Here is a 15,308-nt window from a genome sequence, read left to right as displayed (position 1 = left end):
AAAATGGGGACTCCCAACCCCAAAAAACCTTCCATGGTGCCCCTCCCCTCCCCCCCTCCCCTCTCCATCTCTCCACGCTGGGCAGGATGAATTAGCCCGGGACAAAAGGCTTTGTGGGCCGACCATGAAAGGCCTATTAACCATACTGCATCCCCCAGAGGCCCTGCCCGCAGGACACCGCCTCCCAGAATGCCACTCTCTCAGCAGGCCGCAATCCCAGCATGCACTGCTTCCCTTCAGCGCTAACCCCTGTCACCCCCAAGCCTCACTATAGAGCCCCACACAGATTGTCATGTAGATGATTATAAATGTTGTTATGAAAGTAATGGCGAGCGAGAAGGAGAGAAGGGGGGTGTCAGCGGTGTGTGAGCATGTGGTGTGATTTGTGCGTTTCACCAAGAAAGAGAAAGACTCTGAGTTAGATGGAGTGAGAGCGCCGGGTGAGTTTTGGGTGTCAGCTGTCAGGTGTGAATTCGTCCAATGTGTGTGTCTCATTATTGAAGGGTGTATTGTTCAACAGGTTATGTGTGTGTGTGTGTGTGTGTGTGTGTGTGTGTGTGTGTGTGTGTGTGTAGAGTATGAGGTGATTTCTCCTCAAGGGTCTAAACTGTGTCTCCTCACTCCATTGTTTAGCTGGGCGCCATGACAACGACCCGCTCTCTCCCCGACTCTCTGTATGCCGCTGACCTTAACAGCTGTGTCACTTCCTCAGTGTGACAAAACCAGAATGAATCACACACACACACACACACACACACACACACACACACACACACACACACATTAGTGCTGTGTGGTGCATAGGTGTACTAAATCAGCAGACTCTCACATTCATGAAAGAGAGACAGAAGAAGAATCTGCTCTCTTTCTCTCTATTCCACTCTCTCACTATTTGTTCATTGATTGTTTTTGCATGTGCTATTAATCTGAAATTGCATTCATCAGGAGGACAACAAGTTATTGCACAGGCCAAGAAAAACTATTAAAGGTTACTGTGAGTTCAGATTTTTATCAAATCTGTCCCATATGTACATTATCAAAGTTAATGGTCGCTGTAACAATCCCTGTGAGGTGACCTCTTCCTACTGCAGCTTCACTTTAACAATATGTCCTTGGCATTTATTTCAATGCAGCCTTGGCTTTGACACAGTGGGGAAAAAAAACGCAGGGTTATCCAAGTTGGACACACTAGTTTAAATATGAAGATAATAGCACGCTCTTTTGGATAATCTTTGAGACAACTGTGTAAAAAATGACTTTTTCCCATTCTGGACAAGCACAGTGTAGAATGGGCGTGATTGTTTTAACGTGTCTTTCACGAAGTGACAGAAATGGATGGAGGGATTGGTCCTAATTCCCACATTGGAAAATGCATCAGGGAAGATGGTTTCTGTACTTCAGTTGAAGCGTACTGACGCCTTAAACCAGCCAGACCAGTATATGCCACATGCTGCTGCTACAGCCCACGCATACAAATCTACCAATCAGAATATGACATGAAGTGATGCAGAATACAGAGGCCGATGCAGTGTTGTAAGCACAACTGCAAACCGCACACCACACAAGTTAAAAAATATCACTCCCAGTGCTGTTATAAGAACTCTCTTATGGTTAAGGCCAAAACATGTTGTTTCTGTTTTGCTGCATTTTCAAAACATGACAGTGGTGCAGATGGATGATGTGGGCTGATGACGTGTCTCTACTTGCAAAAATTTATGCATCACAGAGCAATGATTCTCCAAAACCTTTGCTTCTGATGATTCTCCAGCAAGTAAAACTGAGACCATACAGTCTGACGTGGATTGCGAGCAAGATTTTACTAGATCCAGCTCAAGCACCGTGACGAGGTCGCAGTGTACACTCCTCAGAATGAGGAATCGAAAACTGTGAACTTTTGTTTTGTATCTTTTACACTGTATTCACTCCATGGAGTCATCAATTCACAGCCAGCGAGGACAGGAGGAATGATTACAGTGACCAATAACTTTTTCAAGGCACATATGGACATGTGAATAAAGTATTAAGATAGGCTTGAAAAAAATCCTTTAAAGTGACAAACAATTTTTTTTCAGTGAAAACAACAACAACAACGTAAAGCTCAGTGGGAGTTTCAGGGTTCATCTACACTGACAGGAGAAATGTGCTGCTGGTCGCTGCATAAACACCCTCAGTCATGGTTCAAATCATTACAATAACCCAGACGTTCAAACAACAGGTGTTTCTATAGCGGCCCAGTGTCATTCTATAAGACCTTCCTTTTTATACCATTACAGTGTCTGAATGAAGTATCAAATGAAGCAGGATGGGAGGTCGAGTCAACAGTACAGTGGCAGGAGTCCTGCTTCCCGACATTTTCTTAGCATATGCATCTAAAAATAAATGCAGGCGAGCTGAAAAACTGCAGAGCACATGTCAGAGCTGTCCGAGAGATTCTAAGCAGGGGACCGGAGTCATCTGTTTTTTCCACAGCTTCTTCTTCTAACTTTCTTTCCTCTCTTAAATTACAAAAAAAAAAAAAAAAAATACAGAAGGCGCTCATGGGAAAATGTCTTCATGGAGAACTGAATGATGGTGTTTCGTGACCTCTGAACTGCAACTTCATGCTTATTATTTATGTAAAATTCAGTGGAAGAGAAAGTGCACAACTCCCTTGCTGGAGTAACAGCATCAGTCCTGCAGCACAAACTGTACTAAATAATTATCCGACTTAATACTGAAAAGAAGTTGAGTCTAAAATATTTTCTACATGTAGTTATAAAAACCACAGACTCTGAATTATTCAGGACACAACCAGGATATAGCTTCTTTATAGAAACCACCTTGTTGTTGAGTTTCTCAAATTGTCAGTGTCCTGCCAAGATGTTAACTTTTCACGAGCTGAGGAAAAAGAGTTCGTCTGTTATAAGCTTATTACATTTACATATTGAGATCGATGCAAATTAGATTCAAAAACTAGTAACTCGTAACTTCAGCTGTCAGATAAATCTAATGGGGTAAAGCTGTATAAAGTTACAAAATGGTTAACAGCGGTAGTACCTGTGCACTACTGGAGTGAACATTAGCTTGTTTCAGTTTTACAGACACATGCTGAACTGTGCCCTGGGCCCCGAGACACAGACACACAATCAAAATTCTTCATACAACTCAGGGAGAAGAGATTTATGGCATCTTGGCATCTTTTTCTTTTCAGATGTCTCCAGAGCACTCACAGAGAGACACATGCACGCACGCACACACAAACACACACACACACACACACGCACACACACACACACACACACACACACACACACACACACACACACACACAAACACACACACACACGCACACACACACACACACACCACACACACACACACACGCACACACACACACACACACACACACAAAAGGAAGAAGCATCTTGTGCTTCTTTATGCATAGTTGCCTCAGGAGCTTTTCATATCCGGAGATTTTATTGTTCTCTTTCATTCTTACTGATGTAAAGTGTGTGCGTGTGCATGTGAGGCCATTCACGTGTGTGTGTGTGTGTGTGTGTGTGTGTGTGCTGGAGGGATATGGAGGGTAATAGGCTGTTATTGGTTCTCATTCCAGTGTGATTGTGCTGTTGAGACAGATATCCAGGCTCAGGTGGGGTCAGACCTCAGCCTGAGTTACCGTGTGTGTCATGATCAGGAATGTGGCGTGTGACTGCTCTGATTAGATGTTGTTTTTCTGCTGAGAGGTAACTCATCTGTACGGGATGTAATTTTCGGCAACTTTTTTTATTATTCTTGTGCCGTTCTTGTGTTTGTTGAGATTCATTTGGTTTTTGTCATTTGCAGTGTTTACGTCCATCCAGTATGTCAAAGTGGTTCATCATCAATTGGTCTGTAACTTTCCATTTCTGTTGGAGTCCCCTTCCTTCCTTTAAGCTGTTTCCACAATTCAAAGGCTTTTCAAGCAATATTCACCCTGGTCTCTGAGCAATTTCCATTTTATCTTTTTTAGTTTCTTCATTTATAAGCTTCTTTTTTTTTGCACATTTACATACGTTTTTGACAAGCCTGACATTTATTTGAATCATCATTATGGACAAAAAGACTCGCTCTTCAGACGCAGAGACAGCAATTGATTGGAAAAGTGGAAAGAAATGCATCTACATCTTGATCTAGCTACCTGAGTGTATCCTTCTCTAATAATATGTTGTTACATTTATGCATTAAATTACAAAAAACCATAATAACTTCTATATTATTACTTTATATACTGTCATATTATAACACAAAGAAGTGTCAGATTTCATCTTTAAAGTGAGACAATTGGACTTTTGAAAGAAGAAATACATTTGTCCTTTGGAGGCAGTAAAACACACCTTTGTTCAGTCCGGTATAATCAGGATTTACATGTTAGTAAACTTAAAGTTGGGATATGTAACTTTTAAATGACGGCAGTATTCCTCTTACAAACAAATGATTGAATTCAGACGCAATTACACATGACCTCACTCAATTCAACACACCCAGATGTTTCTGCTGCTGCAGCCTTAATTGGTCTGGTATGACCAGTACGGTAGCTTATGTTAGCTAATATTAGCAACATAGCTTTGCTTTAAGGCAAATATCGCTGTGTCACTGACATCGCTGATTACAGTTCCTCTCAATTTCTCCTACTTCCTCAATATGTTTTAGCGTTTAACATTATTATTCTTCGATTATCACCTGTGGCGTGAAGTCTGACCCTTTATTCACAGCCTGTGAACCAAGGAGTTCTATTTTATTTCCATTTAAATAACAGAAAAATATGCTAAAAATCCTGTTTTTCTCTGCCAAATACTCTCTCTCTATCTCTCACACACACACACACACACAAACCTTTGCATGAACAATGTGTTTGCTCCATGGATATATAAAGAACTTATCTGTGTTTCTTTGGCCTGAGTCGGGTGCACTTAATATACACTTGATGGCTTAGCTCAGAGCATTGTTAGTGTAGAGATCTTGATCTTGCAATTTTTCCAGTAATTGTTTGCCCTCAGCAAAACCCTCAAACATAACTAGTGTGTTGCAACATGGAAAAAATCCTCTTATTGACACAATCTGACAGCAGCACGCCAGCCTCACTCCATCTCACGCTGCCTTCTCCTCATTCAGGTTTTTCTCAGTGCAGCCATGTTATGACTGGTCCGCAGCAGTAAATATTCTCCGCTCTTTGCGGTATTAAATCCTAACTAGGCTGAAGTTTAAAAGTTGTGACTTTATATCCTTTTTGGAGTGAAGTGTGAGTTTTGACTCTAAAAGCTAACTGTGTCCAGATGCGGCAGACAGTCCTAATTGGACCTGGAGCCAGTTAAATCCCGGACCCGCTCTGCTCAGCTCATGTAGCTGTTCGGCCCGGGGTTGGCCTGAACTGTCCTTACAGCACTCCACTTTTCAAACAATAAACATTAATATCTGAATATACAGACTGCCGTGTTGCTACATCTACCGACTTGTTTTTTTTGCTCTCTGGGGAGTCAGATGAAGAACGGCCAATCAGAGGAAGGTTGGATGGTAAAAAAACATTGGATAGTAAATTCGAGTTATAAGCACAAGCCTGTGTTGCTGAAAGGGTCGAAAGGTTGAACGAAAGCCGAGGTCGGGGAGTGTAAGTTGTTTATCAGAAGTCAGGGAGTGAATACCAGAAGACAAAGTGACGGAGGGAGGAGAAAACAGTCAAAAACCTGACGTGGCTGAAAGGTTGACATTCCACCTTTTATCAAGCACCTGGTTTTATCATCCACACCCTCCCTGCGTATGGTTTTATTTGGATCTGTCTCTCTATCACTCCCCCTTCCTTTCCCCCGGACTCCCCCTTTCATACTTTTCCCTCTTTCCTCCCGTCATCCATCTTGGTTTTCACTTCCCCTCCCTTATTTTGACCCCCCCACCCCCCACATATCATCTATCTACCATTCCTCCCTCTTTCCATCTATCCCTCTCTGACTTCCTGCTTTCCAGCCTTCCAGACGGTCATAATTAACGGGGGAACACGATAGTCCCCCTGGCCCTTGGGAGCCCTCTACACTCACTGCCCTAAGAGAGAAAAAGAGTGTGTGTGTGTGTGTGTGTGTGTGTGTGTGTGCATACACAGATCCCTGTTTCCCCTGTACCTCCAGACTTGGCCTATGGTCCGTGCTCCACTCAATGCGTCTTTATATTCAGTGTCAGCGGCGAAGCATGATCTCACCCCCTCCAAAAAACACACCAAATGACTTACAGAGGCTCCCAAACACAGGCCACAAACACAGACCGGCCTACTATCCAAAAGTAATAACACACACCCACCCACCCACACACACACACACACGCACACACACAAGTTGTCCACTGGCAGTAACTCTCATTATGACTAATTCGCACGAGAAAGCAGGATTAAGTGCAGAAAGTGAGGGAGAAAGAATCCAGGAACTAAAGCTGCCTGGGTCTTTTGGTTAAACAGAAATTCAAGTGTTTTCTTTCTTTTTTTCTCTCTGTATTTATTAATTTATTGTTCTGTTGTGTCTTACTCACGCATGCGGGACAAAAATAGCCAAATAAATCACAAATTAGTCAACAATATGACCATACCTGTCCACATAGGTTCATATCTCTGTGTGTTTTCTGTGCCCCCTTGCCTTGGCATGTACGCCCCCCTCCTCCTCCCTCCTCCCTGTCGTTGCAGGGCTGGGAGGCAGATCCCAGATCAGAGGGCAGGGAACTGATAAGGAGCTGCACTGATGCTATCTGTCAGTCACAGCCAGAGGGCGGGGCTCAGAGCCAGGAGGTCAGGACTCTCACGGTCCCTCGGCTCTCCCCTCCTTCCTTATCTAAACACACAAATGTTGCTCCTCAAGATGCTTTCACAAACATGCACAATCACAAAGCGATGAAACACAGTACAACAATACTTATGATCAGGTTGTGTGATTGATAATGAATAATTCCTATATTTCCCTCCATGAAAACCTGCTTTGGTAATATTTTATCCCGTTGGAGAGCCGTGTGATGTCGCAGTCTCAACATTTAATAATTGTTCATAACATTTAGAAAATCATTGATTTCAGCTTTTGTTCATGTTACAGAGTTTGTCAACTATGATTAGAGGACCACACCAGTGTTATAGCACTACAAACATGTGCACTTTACAGTTTCAATGACGATTTTCAAATGCATGCCACACTGTTTTTCCAGTTGCTCCATTTCTCTCTTTTGATGAATGGAAATATTTAGCATGGCCATTAAACTTGTTGGACTTGCGTAATCGATCGCAGTGAAAATCAAGTCTGCGTTGGTTTTTGGCGCAAGTTACATCGTCGTGGTCGGGCTGATTCAGTTAAAGCGCGGACTATTTTCAAATAACTGCTGCATTACCTCATAAAAATAATGGTGACAAAAATAAATGCTGACTTGATGTTCTCTGTGATGGTTTTACACAACTCATGCAAGTTGCAAGAGTCTGCTAGCAGATTTTCAGATGTTTAGCTGTAACCTTAAATGTATTTGCTTGGTAGTAACTGGTCTAAAACACCCAAAACCAACATATGGTTTTATAAACAGTGTCCTTCCCAGGGCCAGCGTCCTACAGATGAGTCAGCATCTACTCTCTTTTCAGATTATTCTCTTAATTTAAAGAATCTAGCCTGTTCAGTTTTCCTTTTAAGAACTGCATTCATTCCAACGGCACCTTAGTTAATTTCCTCTTAATAACAGCTTGAAAAGGGCTCTTTTCCATACTATATGTACATCTACATATACATGTATGTGCCATGGATAAACTGAAATGCATGCATATGACCAACAATCACCACAATGTCTGTTGTTTGTGCAACTGAAATGATTTTTTTTTTTTTTTCTGTTTCCATCCTAGCAACTGTTTCCTCTCTGTGCATGTATATATGTACATGTCTTAGTGTTTAAATGTGTGCAGGTACATGTGCAGGCGAGTGTGAGTGTGTGTCTGTGTGGATGTGTGTCGGCCCAGCAGTGTAAATATTGTGTTGTGCTCTAGTAACAGCTCTTCCTCTGGCTCTGCAGTAGCAGCACACTCGACTGTTTATTTTCCTTCCTGACGGACGACTTCTTATCAAATAAGCAGACACTGCCTCCAAGCCCGCTGTCCAACCACGCGCTCCCGGAGGATATCCCGCCCACTTTCCTCCAGGCTGTCGCACAGTGACTCTGCTTGTTAATGATGACTGACAGCAAAATGAACCACTCACATTAGTATCAGTGTTAATAAAAGCATCTGCTCAGAGATCACGATAGTTAATGCAATAATCTCTGTTAAAATGTCTTCATCTCCTTTAATGTCATGTGGATATTATTAAAAGTGCATGACGAGCAGATCCACATCTCACACAAGCCGACATGCTTCACACAAATTATTTTGGAGCAGCAGAGATGTTCCCTCCAACCAGATATACACATATACAGATGTGACAGATGACATAGTGTTTTCTCTCCGTCACCATGGCAGCCTCCTCAGTTATGACAAAGAGATAAGAGCCAATGGTGGCTCCAACAATGGGAGCTTTATGAGTCAATAAAGGCCTGGAGATTTTTATTCCCATTACATCTCCCGCTAAGCTGCTTCAAATGAATGTCCATCCAGCTTACAGCTTTTTTTTTGAGAAATTTAAAATCATTCTTGTCCTTGGAAACAGCTGCTGACAAAGTAATCTCATCACAAGGTCCATTTAGTAGCTGTTCTAGAGCTTTTGATGACATACCATAATCTTAACCACCAGATTGAGTTCACCCAGTTGTCAAGCAATTGTAGATGGTCAAATTCTAAGACAATGTGGACAAAAGTCCTTAATGTTCTCAGGAAAGACTTCGAACATCTACAATTCCATTACAACTGGGTAAACTCTACTGATGAAGATCATGATCAAAAGCCCCGGAGTAGCCACAGTGGTGAAATCATTTTGTTATTCTGTTGCTGCTCAATCACATAAAATGAAACTTTTACTTTTGAACAATATTAATTATCATAATATATACACACACACACACAGAGATACATATATATATATATATATATATATATATATATATATACTGCATGACACTGGCAGACAGTGAGGAAGAAGATGATTTCAGCAACCTTAAAAGTCACTTTATGGGAAACCAAAGGTGAAAATGTTGTTAAAGGGGCGCTACACTGATTTTACACATGAAGCTCAGTTTAGATGTCACATGGAGCACAACTCAGCCTGTGAAAACAGTTTGCTGTAGTTCTTGACGAGCTCTCTAAAGTCTGAGAAAATAACCCTGGTGATGTCATAGTGATGTCATCAGGGTTATCTTGGCTTGCACTTAGAGACCACCACAGTTTTGACAGAAAGCCTGATTTCTGAACTGGGGATGTAGCTAGAGTTTGAAAGAAGTGTGCATTTACTACCAGATTGCATTATGGGAAGTGCAGAATCCAGTGTTTTTGGAGCTTAACCCACACCAAGGAATACAAGTCAGGATGTCTAGACATCCATTAAAATTTCTTTCTTGCGAGTCCTGCACATTTATGGAAATGCAATACTAAATCCCTGGAGTAACTCCTCGAAGCTGTCAAAAACTTTATTAACTACTACTGTCTCTTAAAAAAAAGACCTGTTGCTTGAATCTCTAAACTTTGCTGTATACTGCTTTTTTTCAATTTCATGTCATTTTACTGTAACAGATGAAAACCACCCAAGTTGAATTTCTTGGAAACTTACCTGGCCAAGAAAACTAATTCACTTTGTCTTTTTTCTTTCTTTCATATGCTCTCAGGTGGAATATGTCCTAACTAAAACCACATGGCCATTACAAGCCCCCTCTGCTCCATCACTCCTCCTCCCATGTGTGTGTCAGAGAGGAGTGAGAAACTGCGGCCGTAGTGGACCATGCATGGTTGTGATTACATGTTTATGTCCATATTTGTAAGTCTGCTGGAAGGCGTTTGTGTGTGTGTGTGTGTGTGTGTGTGTGTGTGTGTGTGTAGATGTGCGTGTCTGTGTGTGAGTGTGAGAGTGAAAGTGTGTACACTGCAACTTGTGAGAGTAAATAAACGCAGTGCAGCGAGGACTCACGTGGCATTATTATCAGAGCTCAGAGAAAAGACAAACTGTTTTTTCACTCTGGTTTGATTCATACCACCCTCTGCTGCCTCCTCCCTTTCTCTACGACCCACCGCAGTACACACACACACACACACACAGCACCTTACCCCCACCGCCCCAAATTCAACACATGGCTCCAATCAGGGGATTATTTTTAGCACTTTGGGTTTTCATGGAGGAATTCTAATCAGTTGTATTGTGATTGTTTTCAGTTTGCACACCCTCGGCCTGAGAATGTGAATGAAGTCCTCAGTCCCAGCTCTACAAACTGACCCGTGTTCAGTGTCATGGAGGAAAGTTTGGGAGCATTTGGGTCATTTTGCCTTTTTTTTTTTTTTTTTTGCAGACGTCTGCCACTTGATTGCAATCGTATCCTAGCAGCCTCACGATCGGGAGAATTCTTTACAACAGCCCAGATGCAACGCAAGAGCCAGCCTTCTGTGGAATCACTTACTTTGATGATCTCTGAAAAAATTCCACAAAATAAAGTTTGGTTTGGAAGCCACGGATCAAACACACACACACACACACACACACACACACACACACACACACACACACACATACACAAGGGCTTGTACAGTATGCAAACACACACACTCACAATTTGTGGTACAATGAGGCATTCTTTCTCCCTCCTTCTCTCTCACACACATACATACACACTAACTTACACTCATTAATCTGGGCAGACTCAGGAAACCGCTCCAGTGAGCTGGCTGGAGGCCCTGGGAGGGATAGGAGGGGTGGATTGGAGTGGGGGGGGGGGGGGGGGGGGGGATCAAAGCAAGGACGAGAGCAGCAGACTCACTGAAAAGAAACACCAGAAGAGGGAAGAAAAGAGAAAAGAAAGTTTTGAGAGGGAAGAAAAGAGAAAGGAAAATTTCCTTTACTCTTGAGTTCTGAGAATACAGGAAGGAGGGAGGATCTGAAACCCCTCGATTTAATGAACTGGGAGTGTAGACTGTGTGTGTGTGTGTGTGTGTGTGTGTGTGTCCATCCATACCTTCAGGATGGGACAATGGTGTGTGTGAATGTAGAAAAGTCATGAATAAATGGAGTTGTAGAGAAAATCAAATCTGTTTCTTCAAAGTTTCCGCAGAAAAAGGAAAAACCACAGAATGAAAACTCACTCAAACCTGCATGCAAACACACACACACACACATACTGTACACACATGCACAAGCCGAGTCACACGCATACGTGCACACACTCAGACACACATGCATTGCTCCCCCAAAAAGCTCAGCAGGGAGGGTCGACAGTCCTTAAGAAAATATTCCCCAAAGCACTAATTAGAAAAATGATGGTGCTCGTTAATAGCCAGCCCCCCCACACACACATTCCCCCTTCCATCTTAACTCCACCCTCACCCCTCCTCACCCCCCAAGTCTTGCAGAAGAAGAAGAAGAAGAAGAAGAAAAAAACCCCCAAAAACAAAACAAAAAAGATTCTGGCAGAGAGAGAAGAGAGCGTTCCACTGGCAGGCCTGGGTCAGGGCCCTATTTACCTACCGCAGAACTGCTCTCTCCCTTACAGCACAGAGTTCCTCCCCTCAGTGCCGAAACCTGACCCACTGTCTCTCTCTGAAGCGCGCGCACACACACACACACACACACACACACACACACACACACACACACACACACACACACACACACACACACACACACACACACACACACGAACATACAGTACATACATACACACAAACCCACCAAGAAGTGGCACATGGTCTTGGTTAAAAGGTTCTAGGCTCTAAATGAAACTCAATCTCTCGTAGAATTATTCCTCCCATTTCTGAAACTTCATTTCAGAAAATGTGAAAGAGGAGGAGTTATATTTTTCCCTCAGTCCCCTTCAATCATTCCTTTTTCTCCCCCTTTCTCTCATCCTGATTAAGTTGCACAGTTGAAAAAAAAAAAAAAAAAAAAAAAGAAGAGGAGAGTAAAACAGGCGGAGGATTTCTTGAGCCTTTATTATCCATCACTGGAGCCAGTTCAGGGAAACTGAGAGCGAGGGAGAGGAACAACAGCACAGTCTTTCTCACAGACACAGTAAAGTGGTTGAAATGTGAAAACACTCTCTCACATGCATGAAAACATTGTCGCAAAGTCTCTTCACACAGGTCTTAATCAGAGCAGATGAGGTGGCAATTTCAGGGAATCAATTTGTCTTCTCTCCGCTCTCTTAGCTCTCTATCTGTTGCTGACATTTCCTCCCTGTACCATAGCCGAACCCAACCGCCCATTACTACACCACACAGGCCCTTATTAAATGTATATATAGTCACGCTTCAGACCAGGAGACACTTTCTCACACAAAAGCTGAAAAGAGAGAACACGGGGTCGTACAACAAACTTTGAAAGAATACAGGCACAGACCAAGCTTGACCAAGATCCAAAATGGCCTCAGCCTGTGTGGGCGGATGAATACAGTGAAATCCAACATGCCTGTGTCTTGTTTCACGGTGTCCTTCCCCCTTTTCCCCCAACAAAATGTGTGTCTCTCTGTCACGCTTCTCTCCAGCCCTCATTAGAAACATCTCACTTAGGGTAACAGTGTTATTTCAGCGTTTGTAGCTCGTTATGGGAGTGTTTTTCCTGCGGCGTGGCCCTCGCCATGAGACTGTGTGTGTGTGTGTGTGTATGTGTGTGTGAGGAAAGAGGGAAAGGGAAGGGGGGAGGGTGGTGGGGGGAGATAGGAGGAGGGTGGGGTGGGGATGGGGGGCTTCTTAAACATGGGCTGGGAGCCTTGAGCGTAGAGTGTGATTCCAGATGTGTTTTTTACTGCTCTGGCAGGGATGACAGGGTTGTAAAGAACCTCTCTGGAGTAGCCTGAAGGGAGAGAGAGAAGGGGAGAAGAAGTGGGGGGAAGGAGGAGTTAAATGTTCGCCGGCTTACGGCCCTCGGGGATGAAGCAAGAGAGGAGTTGGGGAACAGGAGAAGGGTTAGGGGGCTGGTGGTAGACATGGTGGTGTTCAGGGGTTTGGAAGAAGTTAAGTACGGGGCAGTTTTTAGGGCCTCAGGGACCTAAATGGAGGGTGTTTAGAGGGAAGGAAGGGGAAGGGGGGGGGGGGGGGGGCAGAGACAGAATGAAATAGCTTTTCCTGGCAAAAATGTTCCACTTTATTGGCTCAGGTGTGTCGAGCAGAGTCTGGAACTGTGAAATGGTGACTCGGGGATATTAGTGTATGTCATAGCAGTGAGCACAGTGTGTGTGTGTGTGTGTATACTTGAGGGCAGTGTATTCATCATCAGCTCAGAAAATGGAGAGGGACCAAGACAAACAGAAACAGACAGAGGGAAAGGCAGAAGTAAATGCATACAGCCAGTTTAGCTTAGCATAAAGACTGTTAAAATGGGGAAACAGCCTGGCTCTGTCCAAAGATAACAAAATCCACCTACCAGCACATAAAAAACACTAATAACGGGTATTATCTTATTTTTTTAATATGTGCAAAAATTATGACATGATGGATGGCTGTTTCTCTCTCTCTCTCTCTCTCTCTCTATGCTAGGATAAGCTAGCCAGCTGCTAGGTGTAGCTTGATATTTACCTACAGATGGTAGAGTGGTATTAATTTTCTCAACTAACTCTCAGCAAGAAAGCCAATAAGCATATTTCCCAAAGTATTGAACAATTCCTTTAATATATGGCGAGGTGATGGATGCCGGGTTAGCTGTTTCCCCCATTTCCAGTTAAGTTACGCTAACCGGTTGCTAGCTGAAACATTACTGTACATGAAAGTGGTCATGGATGTAACTTTTGGAAAGAAACCAGACTCTCCAATATGTCGAGCTATTGCTTAAATGCACAAAAGTGAGGACTTAAATCTAGACTATGAAACTTTAGCTGAAGAGTAGCCACTGTAGCCAATTGTGGGCTAACAGTAAATGCAAAACCATTGTGGAGACGAATCATAAATACAACAAACTCAGTACTCAGTAACTGACAGGTACACAGCAATGTCTACCAGTAGCTAACATTAGCTAACAATCCCACCATAAGCTGCTCATACCAGACCAAATTAGGCTGTAGCAGCAAAACTCCTGAGTATTGAATTGAAATGTGTGTTTTGTTTCCTATGAACTCAATTTTTCATTTGTAAGTGGAAGACAGTGTGTTAGTGTTTCTTTTAAATGTTAGTTTAGTTTAGTAATAGTTTAGTTACATAATCTAAATTAAAAGTATGACTGAACTCTCACAAGAATAAATGAGACAGTGACAGTGACACTTTGCATAGCTACTAACTTTAAGTATTTATTTGTCAGGCCACTGCTTCTATTGGATATGGTGACATTTTACTCACCAAGTTGATTGTTGAGATTTGGGAATGTGGTATCATCCCTCAAACGGCATCAGTCATTGCGTGAAACACAAGCTTTCAGAAAATCAGACCCTCAGGTTAGTTATGTGTATGTTAGAGAAAATAAAGGCAAATGACAACATGATTTAACTTTAACTTTTGGTTTAAAGCTGAATCTGGCTAAAGCTTTGATTTGTCTCCTCTGATCATCTGACCACTCATGCAGACAGTTGTGCAGACTTTGTTATTGACTCTGTTCCCAGATCTCAGCAGTTACTTTGGTGAGTAGCCTACAATCCTCTCATGACTGACAGACACTACCGCCAAAACAACAAAATAAGACCCAAGTTGAAATAAACCATCCTAAATTATCCTTTGACACAGCTATGAAAATTTAGAAAATCACATGCCATCAAAGCTTAAATCTTGTCAGAGCTGGTCTCAAGTGAGCCCTGACCAGCTTTGACAAGACTTGACTGAAAGACTTAAAAACAGGCCTTGTATATATCATGCATGAAATGTGTGTGGAAAATGGAGAAAAGCTGCAAGTGAGGGACCCCAAAAAAAAAAAAAAAAAAGCTGAGATAAAGGGAGAGAAAGAAAACTATATCATGCAGGAGACATGATGTAGGGGTGTGAGTGTGTGTGTACGTGTGTAGTGCACAGTGTGATCCAGCTCTGCGGGTCCTGCAGCTTGTTAGTCATGCTTGTTAATGTGTGCCTTTTTTATGGGCTCTGTTCAAAGACTGATGTGGTGTTTCATCTCAACCTTACCTTCTCCATGCATATGGAGACAGGGGAGAGGAGGAGGAGGAGGAGGAGGAAGAAGAAGGGGAGAAGTGAGAAAGACTGGAATAGTAAAATAATATCAGTCACTTTGATGGTGAAAGGTAAATTT

This window comes from Seriola aureovittata, chromosome 20, assembly GCF_021018895.1.
Source record: "Seriola aureovittata isolate HTS-2021-v1 ecotype China chromosome 20, ASM2101889v1, whole genome shotgun sequence".
Lineage (NCBI taxonomy): Eukaryota > Metazoa > Chordata > Actinopteri > Carangiformes > Carangidae > Seriola > Seriola aureovittata.
This window is presented reverse-complemented; position numbering follows the sequence as displayed.